The sequence below is a fragment of the Microcaecilia unicolor genome, chromosome 1 (assembly GCF_901765095.1).
Source record: "Microcaecilia unicolor chromosome 1, aMicUni1.1, whole genome shotgun sequence".
Lineage (NCBI taxonomy): Eukaryota > Metazoa > Chordata > Amphibia > Gymnophiona > Siphonopidae > Microcaecilia > Microcaecilia unicolor.
The window spans coordinates 139,982,358-139,997,308 of NC_044031.1; the positions used below are offsets into that span (position 1 = coordinate 139,982,358).

The window sequence follows — 14,951 nt, forward strand, 5'->3', positions numbered from 1 at the left end:
ACATAGTCCATTCAAAGTGAATGGGCTGTGTTGGCATTAGCGTGCAGCTTAGTAAACAGGGGTGTTAGATTGCAATCTCTCTGGAGATAGGGAAATGACTATTGAACCTGAATTTAACTCACCTTGAGCTACTACAGAAAAGGTGTGAGATAAATCCAAGTTCATTGTGTGCCCTTTTGTTTTTGTGTTGTTTGAAAGGTTAAACAGTTGTCCCCTATGCAATTATTCTACCCTGTACATGATTTTATGAACTTCCCTTCACATCCCCTTTCAATCCCCAAGGGGGATTGCTGATACCTGGGGCGAGGGGGAGGGAGAGGAGCTTGTTGTGGGCAGGAAGGTGATCAGAGTCAGTTAGAAAGCTGCTCTCATGCACAAGTGGTATATTGAAGTGTGTTTTATTTCCACAATGTGCAGCTTTCTAGAACTGGTGCTTCCACCAGATACGGGAAACAGAGATATGCAGTACCCCCCATCCTTACCTGTATTTCACAAGAGGTGCTGTGTTTTTTTTATAAAATACCGGGGGGGTGGGGTGAGAAGGTTGTTGAAATATCTGTTTAACTATCTGTTTGTTGCAAATATCTGGGTTGATTCACATCACATGAATGATAATGTCTTTGGATTGTATACAGTTTTACCAATAAAGATGATTTAAACATAAAATGCAGGGGGAACTGTGCATCTCCTGACCCAGATGTCTCAATTCCCATCTCCATGTCCTTTCTGAAACTGGACTATTTGTGTCATCCGCAAATTTGATCCCCTCAATTGCTGCTCCTTTTCCCAGATCATTTATAAATATGTTTAACAGCATAGGTCCCGCTACTCCATTGACCTTTGTCCATTAAAAAACTGATCATTAGTCCTATTCTCTGTTTCCTGTCTTTTAACCAGTTATAAATCCATGATAGGACACCACCTCCTATCCAACACCTTTTTAATCTCTGGTCATCTCTCATGAGGAATGTGGTCAAATAACCTATTTCAATCAGCTCACTGTTATCCACATTTGTTTACACCTTCAAAGAAATCTAGATTTACAGTGATTTGCTTTAGTTGCTCTGAATCATTATTGTCAAAGAAAATTTTTGGTTTGGGTATGAACCCAACCTCTTCAGCAATAAAAACCTAGGCAAGGAATCCATTTACCTCCTCTGTTTACTATGCCGACACAAATGGGCTTTGTCAGAATTAGCGCACTGCAGTCGCTAGTGCGGCTTAGTAAACACAGGAGTTAGTCTTTCTGCTATTGTCCTCCCTAAGCATTCCTTTTACACCTTGGTCATCTTGCAGCGCAACTGACTCCAGTATCTGAGCCCCTCCCCCCCGACATAAAGACTCCCTCCCCCAGCAACAAGTACAGACTCATGAGCTTTTTGCTTTAAATTTGCTTGAGAAGATATTTTTAGTTTTCGCAATTTAGTTAATAAAGGGGGAAGGGCATTTCTCCTGGTTAACTGTATAAGAAAATGTTGGGAACTTCCCAACAATTAACACAGAAGCTGTGCAATTACCATGTTTTAATTTTGGCACAATGTAATTCTATATAGAGGGGCTTATTTTTAGGTGCCAAGAAGGCACTTACTTGGAGCTTATTCTTTAAACAAAAATAGGTACCTACTTTCTTTTATAGAATACTAATTTAGCAGGGCAAATATGCACCTAAATGTTAGACTTATACCACTAATTATAATGAATTACAGCCGGTGAAAATGCTCACACTAGATTACTAAAAAAAAAAAAAACATGTTTAACTAATAGTATTCTATAATTTACATATATACTTGTGCACCCCATCCATGCTCCACCCATATGCAAAATATGCACTATCAGATTTAGGTGCCATTTTGTAGAATAGTGCACAGCTGGAATATTGGTATTTTCACAAGTATATGCATAACAGATCAGATTCTACAAATGGCGCTGAAAATTCAGCACTCAATGCTATTCTATAAAGGGCACTTCAGGATGAGCAATTTTTATAGAATAGCGTTAAGCACCAAACTCAGCACTCATAAGCACATAAGCACCACCATACTGGGAAAAGACCAAGGGTCCATCAAGCCCAGCATCCTGTCTCCAACCGGCCAATCCAGGCTTCAAGAACCTGGCAAAACCCAAAAATAAAAAATAAAAATAATTTTTTTAATAATGTTCAGTGGACGTTTCCTTCAGGAACCTGTCCAAACGCCCCTTAAACTCCGTAAGGCCAGCCGCTGCCACCACATTCTCCAGCAACGAGTTCCAGAGTCCAACTACACGCTGAGTAAAAAAAGCTTTCTCCTACTTGTTTTAAATCTACCATATTTTAGCTTCATCTTGTGTCCCCTGGTTCTATTATCGTTTGAAAGTGTAAACAAACACTTCACATCTGTCCGCTCTACTCCACATTAGGCACCCATTGTTACAGAATAGCGTGCTGTGCCCAAATGCCAATTAAATGCTTGTCAGCTCCAATAGTTAAATTATTGGAGTCCATTAATTATTTTGGACACCGATCTGGGATCCAGAATCCAGGGGATCGCGTTCACGTCTAGGCTAGTATTCTGGTCATTTACATGTGTTCTTGGCACCTACATGTTGGCATCTTCTATATAAAATTACCCCCATAAAGCACAGTAACTGCAGAAACTTACCACATTGTAGTTAATAGGTCGTTTAATACAACGGGGCTCATTTTGAAAACATTTAGACTTACAAAGTTGCATAGGTTACTATAGAACTTTATAAGTCTAAGTGCTTTGAAACTACACCTCCATAAATTTCTAACTCTCCAATCTTATTTTTTAGACTTCTTTTAGATGAATACACATAATTTGAAGTATTTTTTTTCATTCACATACTACATTTGATCATGCGTTTGGAATCATTTATCTCTATTCTTTATTCAAATGCATCTGGGCCTCTTCAGCCTTTACTACAACCTCTTTACTGAGACATTTGAACTTCAGTGTTTGGCCAGTATCATCTGAAGATACATTACTCTGAACTATACATCCATGAGCAATTGTCTGTTTTCTCCTAAGATCTAACTTAAAAGCTGCTCTATCTCCTTTTTTTAATCATTAGCAACAGCAACCTGCTTCTACCCCGGTAAAGGTAGAGTTCAACCTTATGGAATTGAGTCCCCCTTCTCCAAAATTCTGCCTAGTATTTAACAAGTCTAAAGCCCTCTTCTCTGCACCATTTTCTTATCCATACACTGAGATTCAGTGCTCTGGCACCCTGCACATCTGAAAATAAATATGGATTAAGTCCTGATAGAACACACATCTTAACCTTTGTAGCATCCAAGGAAGATTTCTCTTCCTGCATCTGATAATCTGCCTTTATGTTTTATACAAATGTAAGGATAGCTACAGACCTTCTCATTCTAAGTGACATTAATGATTTTAAATGTTTGTACCTATGCTGCTACATATTAAGTCTAATTGAATATGATTTGATTCCAGCCAGACAGCAAGGAGCTTACAGATAACCTACTGTCAGTGGGTCATCAGAAAAAAAATGCAATCATGTTTCTACTGAAGAAAACATTTTTTAAAATCAGATATAAGACAGATGAATGTCTGAATAATGATTTTTTTTTTTACATTGAAATGTAATAGATTTACAAAAAACAAATCAAATAGAAAGTGAAATACATAAAAACACCATACATCAAAAGGAGACACCATACTTCAAAAAGAGACAAAGTAAGACTATCTAAGAAACAAAACCTTGCACCTCACTACTCATTCACATTGGGGAAGAAAAGGATTGGAAAACAAAAAGAAAATAATTCAAGTTTAGGTTTATTTGATATTCCGCCTCTTTGACAAGTCATCTAGGTGGTTTATGATACAAACAATAATATAGGAACAATGAAACGTGAGAAAATGAATTAAAGCGAAGTTACTCACCTGCAGCAGGTGTTCTCCGAGGCCAGCAGGCTAAATATTCTCACATCTGGGTAATGTCATCTGACGGAGCCTGGTGATAATGCTGCCTAGCATCTACACACAGTAAAAAAATTCTAGCAACATTCCACTGCCCGACGCACGAGCGCAGGTTCCTCAGTAGAATAATGTAATGTAATATGACTCTTGTGTCCCACTAAAAAGAGGTTCAGAGAGGGTAACAAAAAGAGATAAAAGTATAAAAAGAACACTATATCTAGTTAATCTAATCCAAAAAAATTCTTAAATAGATAAGTTTTCAGATTTTTCAAAAATGATAAGAAAGAGTGGCTTGTAGATGGAAAGGAAAAGAAAGCCAAATGTAGACTGCCTGGAGGCAAAACAAATCTACCAAAATGTTCTTAAATGTCACCCCAGAAAAAGATGGATAAAGCAAAAGATAAGGGTCTCTAGACTTACAATTTTGACTGTTAGAAGGAAACGAGAGTAAGTCAATAATATACTCAGGACTAGTTCCATCAAACATCTTGAAAAAAAAAACCAGACTAATTTAAAGAAAATGCATGCCTGAACTGGAAGCTAATGGAGGGAAATCAAAACTGGAGTAACAATATCAAATTTCTTCAAGTGAAAAATGAGTCTAGCAGCTGTATTTTGTAATTGCTGAAATTTGGTACATAATTTAGTAGAAAGAGAAGAAAAAAGGCTATTACAATAATCCAAGTGTGATACGATAAGAGCCTGAACCAATAAAATAAAATGCTTTTCACTGAAGTACTGTTGAAGATTACACAACTGACAGAGTTTAAAGAACACAGTCTGAACAATATGATTAACATGTGGTTCAAAGGAAAGAGTGGTATCCAAAACAACACCTAAAACCATCAAAGTACATTCAACCTTAAGAGAAAAATCTGAAGTAACTGATAATTCAGAAGGAATTAAGGGAGTCTTTTACTAATCCGCATTAGCGTTTTTGTTTGCGGTAGACACAAAGTTATTCAAAGTCGTTAACTCACAACAAGATTGTGAAAAATTATAGAAGGACCTTACAAGACTGGGAGACTGGGCAGCTAAATGGCAGATGACGTTTAATGTGAGCAAGTGCAAGGTGATGCATGTGGGAAAAAAGAACCCGAATTATAGCTACGTCATGCAAGGTTCCACATTAGGAGTTATGGACCAAGAAAGGGATCTGGGTGTTGTCATTGATAATACGCTGAAACCTTCTGCTCAGTGTGCTGCTGCGGCTAGGAAAGCGAATAGAATGTTGGGTATTATTAGGACAGGTATGGAGAACAGGTGTGAGGATGTTACAATGCCGTTGTATTGTTCCATGGTGCGACCGCACCTTGAGTATTGTGTTCAATTCTGGTCGCCGCATCTCAAGAAAGATATAGTAGAATTGGAAAAGGTGCAGCGAAGGGCGACGAAAATGAAAATGATAGCGGGGATGGGATGACTTCCCTATGAAGAAAGACTAAGGAGGCTAGGGCTTTTCAGCTTGGAGAAGAGACGGCTGAGGGGAGACATGATAGAGGTATATATAATCATTAGTGGAGTGGAACAGGTGGATGTGAAGCGTCTGTTCACGCTTTCCAAAAATACTAGGACTAGGGAGCATGCGATGAAACTACAGTGTAGTAAATTTAAAACAAATCGGAGAAAAAGTTTCTTCGCCCAATGCATAATTAAACTCTGGAATTCGTTGCCGGAGAACGTGGTGAACGCGGTTAGCTTAGCAGAGTTTAAAAAGGGGTTAGCCGGTTTCCTAAAGGACAAGTCTGTAAACTACTACTAAATGGACTTGGGAAAAATCCACAATTCCAGGAATAACATGTATAGAATGTTTGTACGTTTGGGAAGCTTGCCAGGTGCCCTTGGCCTGGATTGGTCGCTGTCGTGGACAGGACGCTGGGCTCGATGGACCCTTGGTCTTTTCCCAGTGTGGCATTACTTATGTACTTATGTAGAAATCAGCTGGCGGTAAATGTTGAGACGCCTATTATATTCCTATTGGAATCTCGGCGTTTATCGCCAGCTGATTTCTATTGCGAGGAGGTGGAATTTGGAATGGACTCCCACAGTCAAATTGGGCTGAATTGTCCACCAGAGGAGGGACTGAACAAGCTCTGGAGGAACTCTAATGACATCTGCTAGATTCCCTGTAGCTTGAGACCTATATTAAGCCAGAATCCATTGGGTACTAACTGTGACAAGTGCACTATCAAGTTATCTGCTCTTACCAAGGGCAGAAAGGCCTGAGCTTGCACTGAATCTAGCAGGACTCTAGCAGCGCTGAGTTGGGAGAAGATGGGACTTGGGGTAGTTTATGACAAACCCTAGGAGCTCCAGCACCTGAATAGTTCTCTGCATTGACTCTTGCACTTCTTCCTGCGATGTGCTCTTGACCAGCCATCGTCCCGACAGAGAAACGCATAAACTCCCAGTCTGCGTAGCAATGCTGCAACAACTGCTAGACATTTGGTGAACACCCTGGGAGCTGAGGCAAGACCAAAAGGCAAAACACAATACTAGTAGTGGTGTTTCTCTACTCGAAATCTGAAATTCTTCCTGTGACTGGGAAGATTCGAAATGTGGGTATAGGCAGCCTTCAAATCCAGAGAGCATAGCCAATCTTGTTCTTGAATTATGAGGAGAAGGGTGCCTACGGAAATCATCCTGAGCTTTTCTTTAACCAGGAATTTGTTCAGGGCCATTAGGTCTAGGATGGGATCAAATCCCTCTGTCTTCTTGGGCATAAGGAAGTACCTGGAATAGAATCCCTCCTTTTCTTCCGTGGGTGGCATGGGTTCAACTGCATTGGCCTTTATAAGATCAGACATTTCCTCTACATGCACCTGTTTGTGCTGAGAGCTGATGTAAGATGCTCTCAATGGGCAATTTTGTGGTTTCTGAAGCCAATGAAGTGAGTAACTGAGGTGGACTATTTGAAGAACCTACTTGTCAGTGGTTATAAGGGGCCATCTTGGATGGTAAAAATTCAGCCTCCCTCCCACTGGTAGGCCATCTGGGACAGTTACTTGGATAGCAGTTATGCCCTATCATGAAATTTGGTCGTTCCTAGACTTGGTCGTTTCTGATGTTCACTGATAACGGAAACCAAGTACGTCCATCTCAGAAACGACCAAATCCAAGCCATTTGGTCGTGGGAGGAGCCAACATTCGTAGTGTACTGGTCCCCCTGACATGCCAGGACACCAACCGGGCACCCTAGGGGGCACTGCAGTGCACTTCATAAATTGCTCCCAGGTACATAGCTCCCTTACCTTGTGTGCTGAGCCCCCAAAACCCCTACCAACAACTTTACACCACTACCATAGCCCTTACGGGTGAAGGGGAGCACCTAGATGTCGGTACCTCAACCTGCTCTACCCCAACTGTAAAGGTCCCAAGTACAAAACTTATTATGGATCCAATTTCTCCTTCCTGGGCAGCCAACTCTGGAACGCTCTCCCTAGACCTATCCGAGCAATCCATGACCACCTACCATTCAGGAAAGCACTAAAAACCCATTTATTCAAGCAAGCCTACCCAAAGGACCCAGATTAATCTTAAGAACCCATCTACCTTACATATACCGAAGAGAAAATGACATTGACCCAGACTCTATCTCCCACCTTACCTTCCTCTCTATCACCTGTCTCTACCTACCCATCCATCCTATTACTATGTTTATACTTAATTTCCTACTTTACATAACAAAATTCTGTGTTACCTATTACTACGTAAGCCGCATTGAGCCTGCTTTTAGTGGGAAAGTGTGGGATACAAATGTAATAAATAAATAAATTCAGTGGGTTTGTGGTGGGTTTTAGAGGGCTCGCTGTTTCCTCCACAAACAAAACAGGTAGGGAGGGGGATGGGGCTGGGTCCGCCTGCCTGAAGTGCACTGCAGTACCCACTAAAACTGCTCCAGAGACCTGCATACTGCTGTGATGGACCTGACATCTGAGGCTGGCAGGACATATTTTTAAAGATCTTTTTTGAAGGTGGGAGGGGGTTAGTGACCACTGGGGGAGTAAGGGGAAGTCATCCTCGATTCCCTCCGGTGGTCATCTGGTCAGTTCAGGCACCTTTTTGTGACTTGGTTGTAAGAAAAACACGACCAGGTAAAGTCGTCCAAGTGTTCGTCAGGAAAGTCCTTTTTTTTTTTCCATTATGGGTCGAGGATGTCCATGTGTTAGGCACACCCAAGTCCCACCTTCACTACACCTCTGACACGCCCCCATAAGGTTTGGCTGTCCCTGCGACGGAAAGCAGTTGGGGACGAGTAGAGGCATGACCTAGTGGTTAGAGCACTGGTCTTGACATCTAGAGGTGGTCAGTTCAAATCCCACTGATGCTCCTTGTGATCTTGGGCAAGTTACTTAACCCTCCATTGCCTCAGGTACAAACAGATTATGAGCCTCCAGGGACAGGGAAATACCCAGTGTACCTGAATGTAACTCACCTTGAGCTACTACTGAAAAAGGTGTGAACAAATCCAAATAAAAATCGGCTTTTGATTATACCAATTTGGAGAACCCTGTGAGGACGTCCATCTTCCGATTTGTGTCAAAAGATGGGCGTCCTTCTCTTTCGAAAATAAGCCTGAGTATATACAGTCTTTGTCCCAAAGCAGTCAGTTTGAAAATTGCCCTCTGAGGAGGTAATTGTATAACTGGGTGCTTGATAGAAGCCTATTCTATAAAGGAACATAGGCGCTTACTTTCTCTTATAGAATACTAGTGTAACTGTGAAAATAAGCACCTACATGTTGTGTGAACACTTATGCTAGCCATAGAGCTGGTGTAAATATATGTGCCTAACTTCTGGTGATTTTAACTAAATCCAATTAGCACCAATAACTGCTTGTTAATCTCAATTATCAGTGCAAATTGGTTCATTACTCAATAAGATACACACACAAATTGGGCATGTGTCCAAATTTGTGCATGCAATTTTTAGCGACTTTTATAGAATTTGGAGGTTAATGTCTAAATCAATTATCCTATTTTTAACGAAATGCACTGTTAATAGTCAGCTGAACATTTTTAAAGGGTTCACCACTGCCGGTCAAATTAGACTCCGATACTCAATGTTGAGCCATGTCCAGGCACTGGCACTAAATATCTGGGTAAGTAGCAATACCTAGAAGTTAGGCAGATATGATTACTATTTGTGCAGTCTTATTTGCCCCGTTAGCTGTACAGACACCAGCACTGAATACTGCTGGTGACTGCATAACGTCTGGTACCAGCCTGACTCCATCCTCAGTTTACCTCAGATATGTCTAGATACATGGCAGTGAGGCCCATTCAGCGCAATTGAACTAGGCAGATTAATACACTTTGAATATCAGGCTTATGTTTTATTTCTGTCTGTATAATTTTGGGGTGAACCCTAATACTGTGTGAGGTTTAGGAAATAAAAACAGAAGTATACTGTGCATTTTAAAATAGAGAAAAGTTTGATCATTCTCATAGGTGGGGTTTAGAAAGATCTATGTCATGCTAGCTAGTTTCCAGAATTATCTTGTAACTTTTCAACAGATTTAGATAAAATCATTCCAAATTAATCAGAACTGACCCTCAAACCATGATTTGTGAACGAAGTAGAACTGCAAATATGGGAACAAAACCAATGTTACTGTTCCCAATTCCATTAAATTTGCTTTCAGGTTTGGCCACCTTTGGCAAATGTTTAGAACAATCATTTTTTTCAAGTGACATTGATTGTGCTATGCCATCTTGAAGCATGTGGAGAACATTTCTGGTCCACCTGCTTAGTATTGCCTTTATGGTATAACTCACTGTTTCAAATTCGTAACAAGGTGATATGTCTATTGGGTGTTTACTTCACAATAACCACTTTCTATATACTTCCAAGGATTACAGTATCAGCTTGGGAATACAAAACACTGGTATAGCCATGGGTGGGCAAGGGTAGGCAGGGGCCCACACAATTTAGCCTCAGGCCCATCCAGCAGCGGCACATTTTGCTGTGACTGGTGAGGTTCTCCAAGGCCCACCAGCAGAAGGCCTCCTCCTCCTCCAGCAGCCACAAATTGTAGTAAGCTCAGTAGTTAGTGGCAATGTCCTCTGGGCCACCCTCACCAACATGTGGTGAATAATCACTTGGAGGCCATATCTTGCTAAAGAGGTAAAAAGACTGGAAGTGGTGCAAAGAAAAGCTACAAAAATAGTATGGGATTTGTGCTGCAAACCGTATGAGAGTCTTGCCGACCTGAACATGTATACCTTGGAGGAAAGGAGAAACGGGGTGACATGATACAGACGTTCAAAAATTTGAAAGGTATTAATCCACAAATTATCCTTTTCCGGAGACGTGAAGGTGGTAGAACTAGAGGACAAGAATTAAGGTTGAAGGGGGGGCAGACTCAGGAGTAATTTCAGGAAGCATTTTTTCACGAAAAGGGTGGTAGATACACTCGCCTCCACCTACCCTCCTCTCTTCCTTCCCGTTCACATTAATTGATTTGATTTGCTTACTTTATTTATTTTTTTGTCTATTAGATTGTAAGCTCTTTGAGCAGGGACTGTCTTTCTTCTATGTTTGTGCAGCACTGCGTACGCCTTGTAGCGCTATAGAAATGCTAAATAGTAGTAGTAGTAGTAGGTGATGGAGATGAAAACGGTAATGGAATTCAAACATGCGTGGGATAAACACAAAGGAATCCTGTTTAGAAGGAATGGATCTACGGGATCTTAGCAGAGATTTGGTGGCAACGCTGGTAATTGGAGAGTAAAACCAATGCTGGGCGGACTTCTACAGTCTGTGCCCTGATCGTGGCTGAATAGATATGGGTGGAGTGTAAATTTTAAGAGGCTTTGACGTTAGCTTCGTAACTTTTAGTACAGGAACAGTGCTGGGCAGAATTTTATGGTCTGTGCCCTAAGAAAGGCAGGGACAAATCAAACTCAGGTATACATATAAAGTATCACATACCATGTAAAATGAGTTTATGTTGTTGGGCACACTGGATGGACCGTTCAGGTCTTTATATTACTATGAATGAAAACTGATCATTGCTGGGTGCCGGCAGCAGCTCGTGGACACTACCAGAGACTGCTGAGTTTGATAGGAGCACTGGCTGCCAGAGAAGGAGGCCTTTAGCTGATAGGGCTTTGGGATGTCCACAAACCAAGGTATTTATATTTTGAGTTGGTGTGTCGGGAGCCTGGAGAGAAAATTTTGTGCCCACTGACTCTGAGCTCGGGCCCACCCAGAACTAGTAATCTGGCTCCAAAGTCTCAATATTTCCCTTGGCTTCAGCAGACATTGTATAACGTTTTCCAAGGTCACCGTATCCATCCTGGTTAAAGAGCCCAACTATCTTGATATCTGTCATAAAGTTTTGCTAGTTTGCATGTAGCATGAACATTTTTATAAGGCTTTAAGTAGTAGGCACCAAGGGCCCAATGCACAAAGCCTTACCATGCTTGCAATGTTTGCTTTAGACAGGTTGTAGCCTTCCCTGTAGCAGCTACTGACAACCCTATGCAAATGCACCATGCAGGGTCTGGGTGCCACCATTTTGGAAGTGGGCAGACCCGAGGCAGGAGGAAGGAGGGTAATTTATAACAAACCTGAGTAGCTCCAGCAGTTGAATAGTGATCTGCATGGACTGTAGAGCCCCTGCCTCTGAGGTGTTCTTCATCAGCCAATCGTCGAGATAAGGGAACACATGCACTCCCAGTCTGCATAGCGACGCTGCAACTACTGCCAGGCATTTTGTGAAGACCCTGGGCGCAGACACCAGACCAAAAGGCAGTACACAATACTGGAAGTGCAGGGCTCCCAGACAAAATCGAACATATTTCCTGTGAGCTGGAAGTATCGGGATGTGTGTATAAGCATCCTTTAAGTCCAGAGAGCATAGCCAATCGTTTTGCTGAATCATGGGAAGAAGGGTGCCCAGGGAAACCATCCTGAACTTTTCTCGGACTAGGAATTTGTTCAGGGCCCTTAGGTCTAGGATGGGACGCATCCCCCTGTTTTCTTTTCCCAAGGAAGTACCTGGAATAGAATCCCAGCCCTTCTTGCCCTGGTGGAACGGGCTCGACTGCATTGGCCTTGAGAAGGGTGGAGAGTTCCTCTGCAAGTACCTGCCTATGCTGGAAGCTGAAAGACGTAGCTTCCGGTGGACAATTTGGAGGCTTGGATATCAAATTGAGAGAGTATCTGAACCGGACTATTTGAAGAGCCCACCGGTCGGAGGTTATGAGAGGCCACCTTTGGTGAAAAAATTTTAACCTCCCTCCGACTGGCAAGTCGTCCAGCATGAACACTTTTACAGCAGCTATGCTCAACTGGAGCCAGTCAAAAGCCCGACCCTTGCTTTTGCTGGGGAGCTGCAGGGGCCTGCCTTGGCGCATGCTGTTGACGAGAACGAGAGCACTGGGGGATGAGCCTGAGAAGGCTGTCGAGAAGGAGAGCTGCCCGAAGACCGACACCTCGCAAACGGAGGGTGAGTGTTCCTCCCAGTGTCAGCGCTTCACAGGTGCCAAATCCTTCAACGCCTTGGAGCGCTCGGTACCGTGTTTTGAAGGAGACCGATGATGATGCTTCTTCGCCTTCGCTCGATGCACGTCATCGGCACTCCTTGGTACCGACGAGGAGGACATGGAATCCACACACCTCCTCGGGGTCGGGTCCAAATCTGGTCGGTCCCCTGGGGCCTGTACAGCAGGTGGAGACCCAATCGATGCCTCACTGCTCCCAGCACGTGGTGGTCTCCGGACAGCCATTACCTGCGCTCCTGAAGTCGATGCCATCCCCGGTGCCGATGTCGACGCCGAGGAACCGGTCGAAGCTCCGAAAAGTCTGTCTCGAAAAGCTTGTCTCGACGCCTGTGTCCGCCTTTTTAAGCTAAGACACAACTTACATGCGTCTGGGCGATGGTCGGGCCCAAGGCACTGAAGACACCACGCATGGGGGTTGGTACCTGAGATCGACCAGTTGTACCGAGTACACTTCTTGAAGCCGCTGGGAGTCTTCGATGACATCGACAGAAAAATAGCAGGGCAAAATTCGCGATTGTGCCTAAAAGGAAAGCACAAAAAGGAGAAAACCCATACGCGCAGCCTAAGAGGGCTGCAATGAAAATGAAAGGAAACTTAAGAGGGTGAAACTAAGAATTAAAGGATTAGTTTTTGTTTGTTTTTTTTTACTTTAAGGGAAAACAAAACGAAAACAGACAGAAAAAGGGGGAGAATAACTCCAAAAGCTCGAAGACTCTTTTCCTGGGCCTGAACAGAGAGACCGACAAAGCAGCCACTCTCAACCACGGAAAAAGAAAAACTGAGTGGGAACGCTCATGTGACGGGCGGGAAGATGGCCGCGCATGCGTGGTGCGTGCGCTTCGCGCGCCAGAAGGCTCTGGAAAAACTTTTTGTTTTACTTGCAAAATTGCTGTTCCTGGGCCGCCGTGGACGCCGACCCATGTGTGAGAACAAGCAGCCTGCTTGTCCTCGGAGAAAGTATAATCCACAGAAAAGAAGAAGGAGCAATGTAAAAATTATTTTGCATTATCCACATCTTTGTGCTCCCCACCTGGTGTTCTATTGTGAAGTCGGTGGCAGGCTTCTGTCGTCAACAATGGCACTCCCGCGAATGCTCAGTTCATACTGTCGAACTGAGCATGCAGGGGAGTGTGGGCATAGGCAACCAAAGCACACCACCAATACTAGAGAGGAGAAAAGGGTAAGTTGACATAAAATAAAGTTTTAAATAACCCGTAGTCCATTTATAATGTAAAAAAAGAAGAAAAAAAGCCTTATACTGTAGAATGCCTCTTCCACTGTGGCCATGAAATGTAAACACGAGTATAACCTGCACTCTTGTTAACCCATACAACCTTCGCAAAAATACGGTACATGTATATACACAAAGAGGGTAACATATAGCAAGTCACCTATCTGTGAAGGCCAAACAGGCATCTATTTAATGACTGTAGTATTAAGGCATATAGGTGCCCTTTTTCTAAAGCGCAGTAGGCCTAACGTGGGCCTACCATGTGCTAAAAGAGCGCTACTGAGTCTGAGGCATACCGCGGTAGTTTTCCATTTAGCATGCACTAATCCAACAGTGGAAAATATTTTTTATTTTCCAGCACAGGAAGCGTGCCCATTGGCGGAGAGTAGGCATGCCTGCACTAATCAGGTAGTGCAGGCACATTACCGCTCGCTACCCAATTACTGCGGGAGTAGCAAAAGAGCCCTTACCACCTCCTAAATAGATGGCAGTTAAGGGCTCCCGTGGTAATGGCCATGCGTTAATGGGGAAATTAGAGCATGGCCATTATAAAAACAAATATGGAAAGGCGGCAATTTTACCGCTGTGCTAAAAGTGGTCACAGCGCATGGAATACCCACATGCTGACAACAGCACTGGTCACTTTTTAGCGCAGCTTGGTAAAAGGACCCCATAGGCACCTATGTGTCTTTATAATATCCTAGAGTCAAACTGGCAGAAACAGCACTTAGATTGCAGTCATGGACATTTTCATCTGCTTGGGAGCAGGCATAGATGTTTGCGGGAATGCATGTACTATATAAAATACAAGCATTAATTGTGACTCCGCACATGCTCCACCTATATAACACTGCCTTTGAATATGCTTACATAAATGTAATGTGTCTTCTTGTCACAAACATACTTTTATGCATGCAACCCCTGTAGTAATTTTATAAAAGGCTTTACATGCCAAAATATCCACTATAAATTACCCCCAGAATGCTTTAATGATTATATTTTGATTTTTGGGTCACCCTGTTGAAACAGACAAGCAGTCTGTGTTTGAAGTATTTAGGATTTTTAAATGTAATTAAACATTCCATCTGAACAAATCCTGCTTAGTTATCCTATGGAACAGACATAATTCCTGTTAAACAGGTCCAGCAGATACCCTGCCAAACAAATTAAAAATTCTACGAGATCTATGCAATTACAATCAAATTGTGTTATTTCTGAAATAAAGAACAGATTCTTTGCAACAAAGCTAGAGCATTAAGGAACTTAGAC

General features: G+C 42.5%; 1 protein-coding gene across 2 annotated transcripts in view; it reads right to left on the bottom strand.

The window, feature by feature from the left end:
- The window catches only part of ASNS (asparagine synthetase (glutamine-hydrolyzing)), a 238,436-nt gene that overhangs the window by 30,106 nt on the left and 193,379 nt on the right, over positions 1-14,951 (bottom strand). The gene's annotated exons all lie outside the window — the stretch shown is intronic.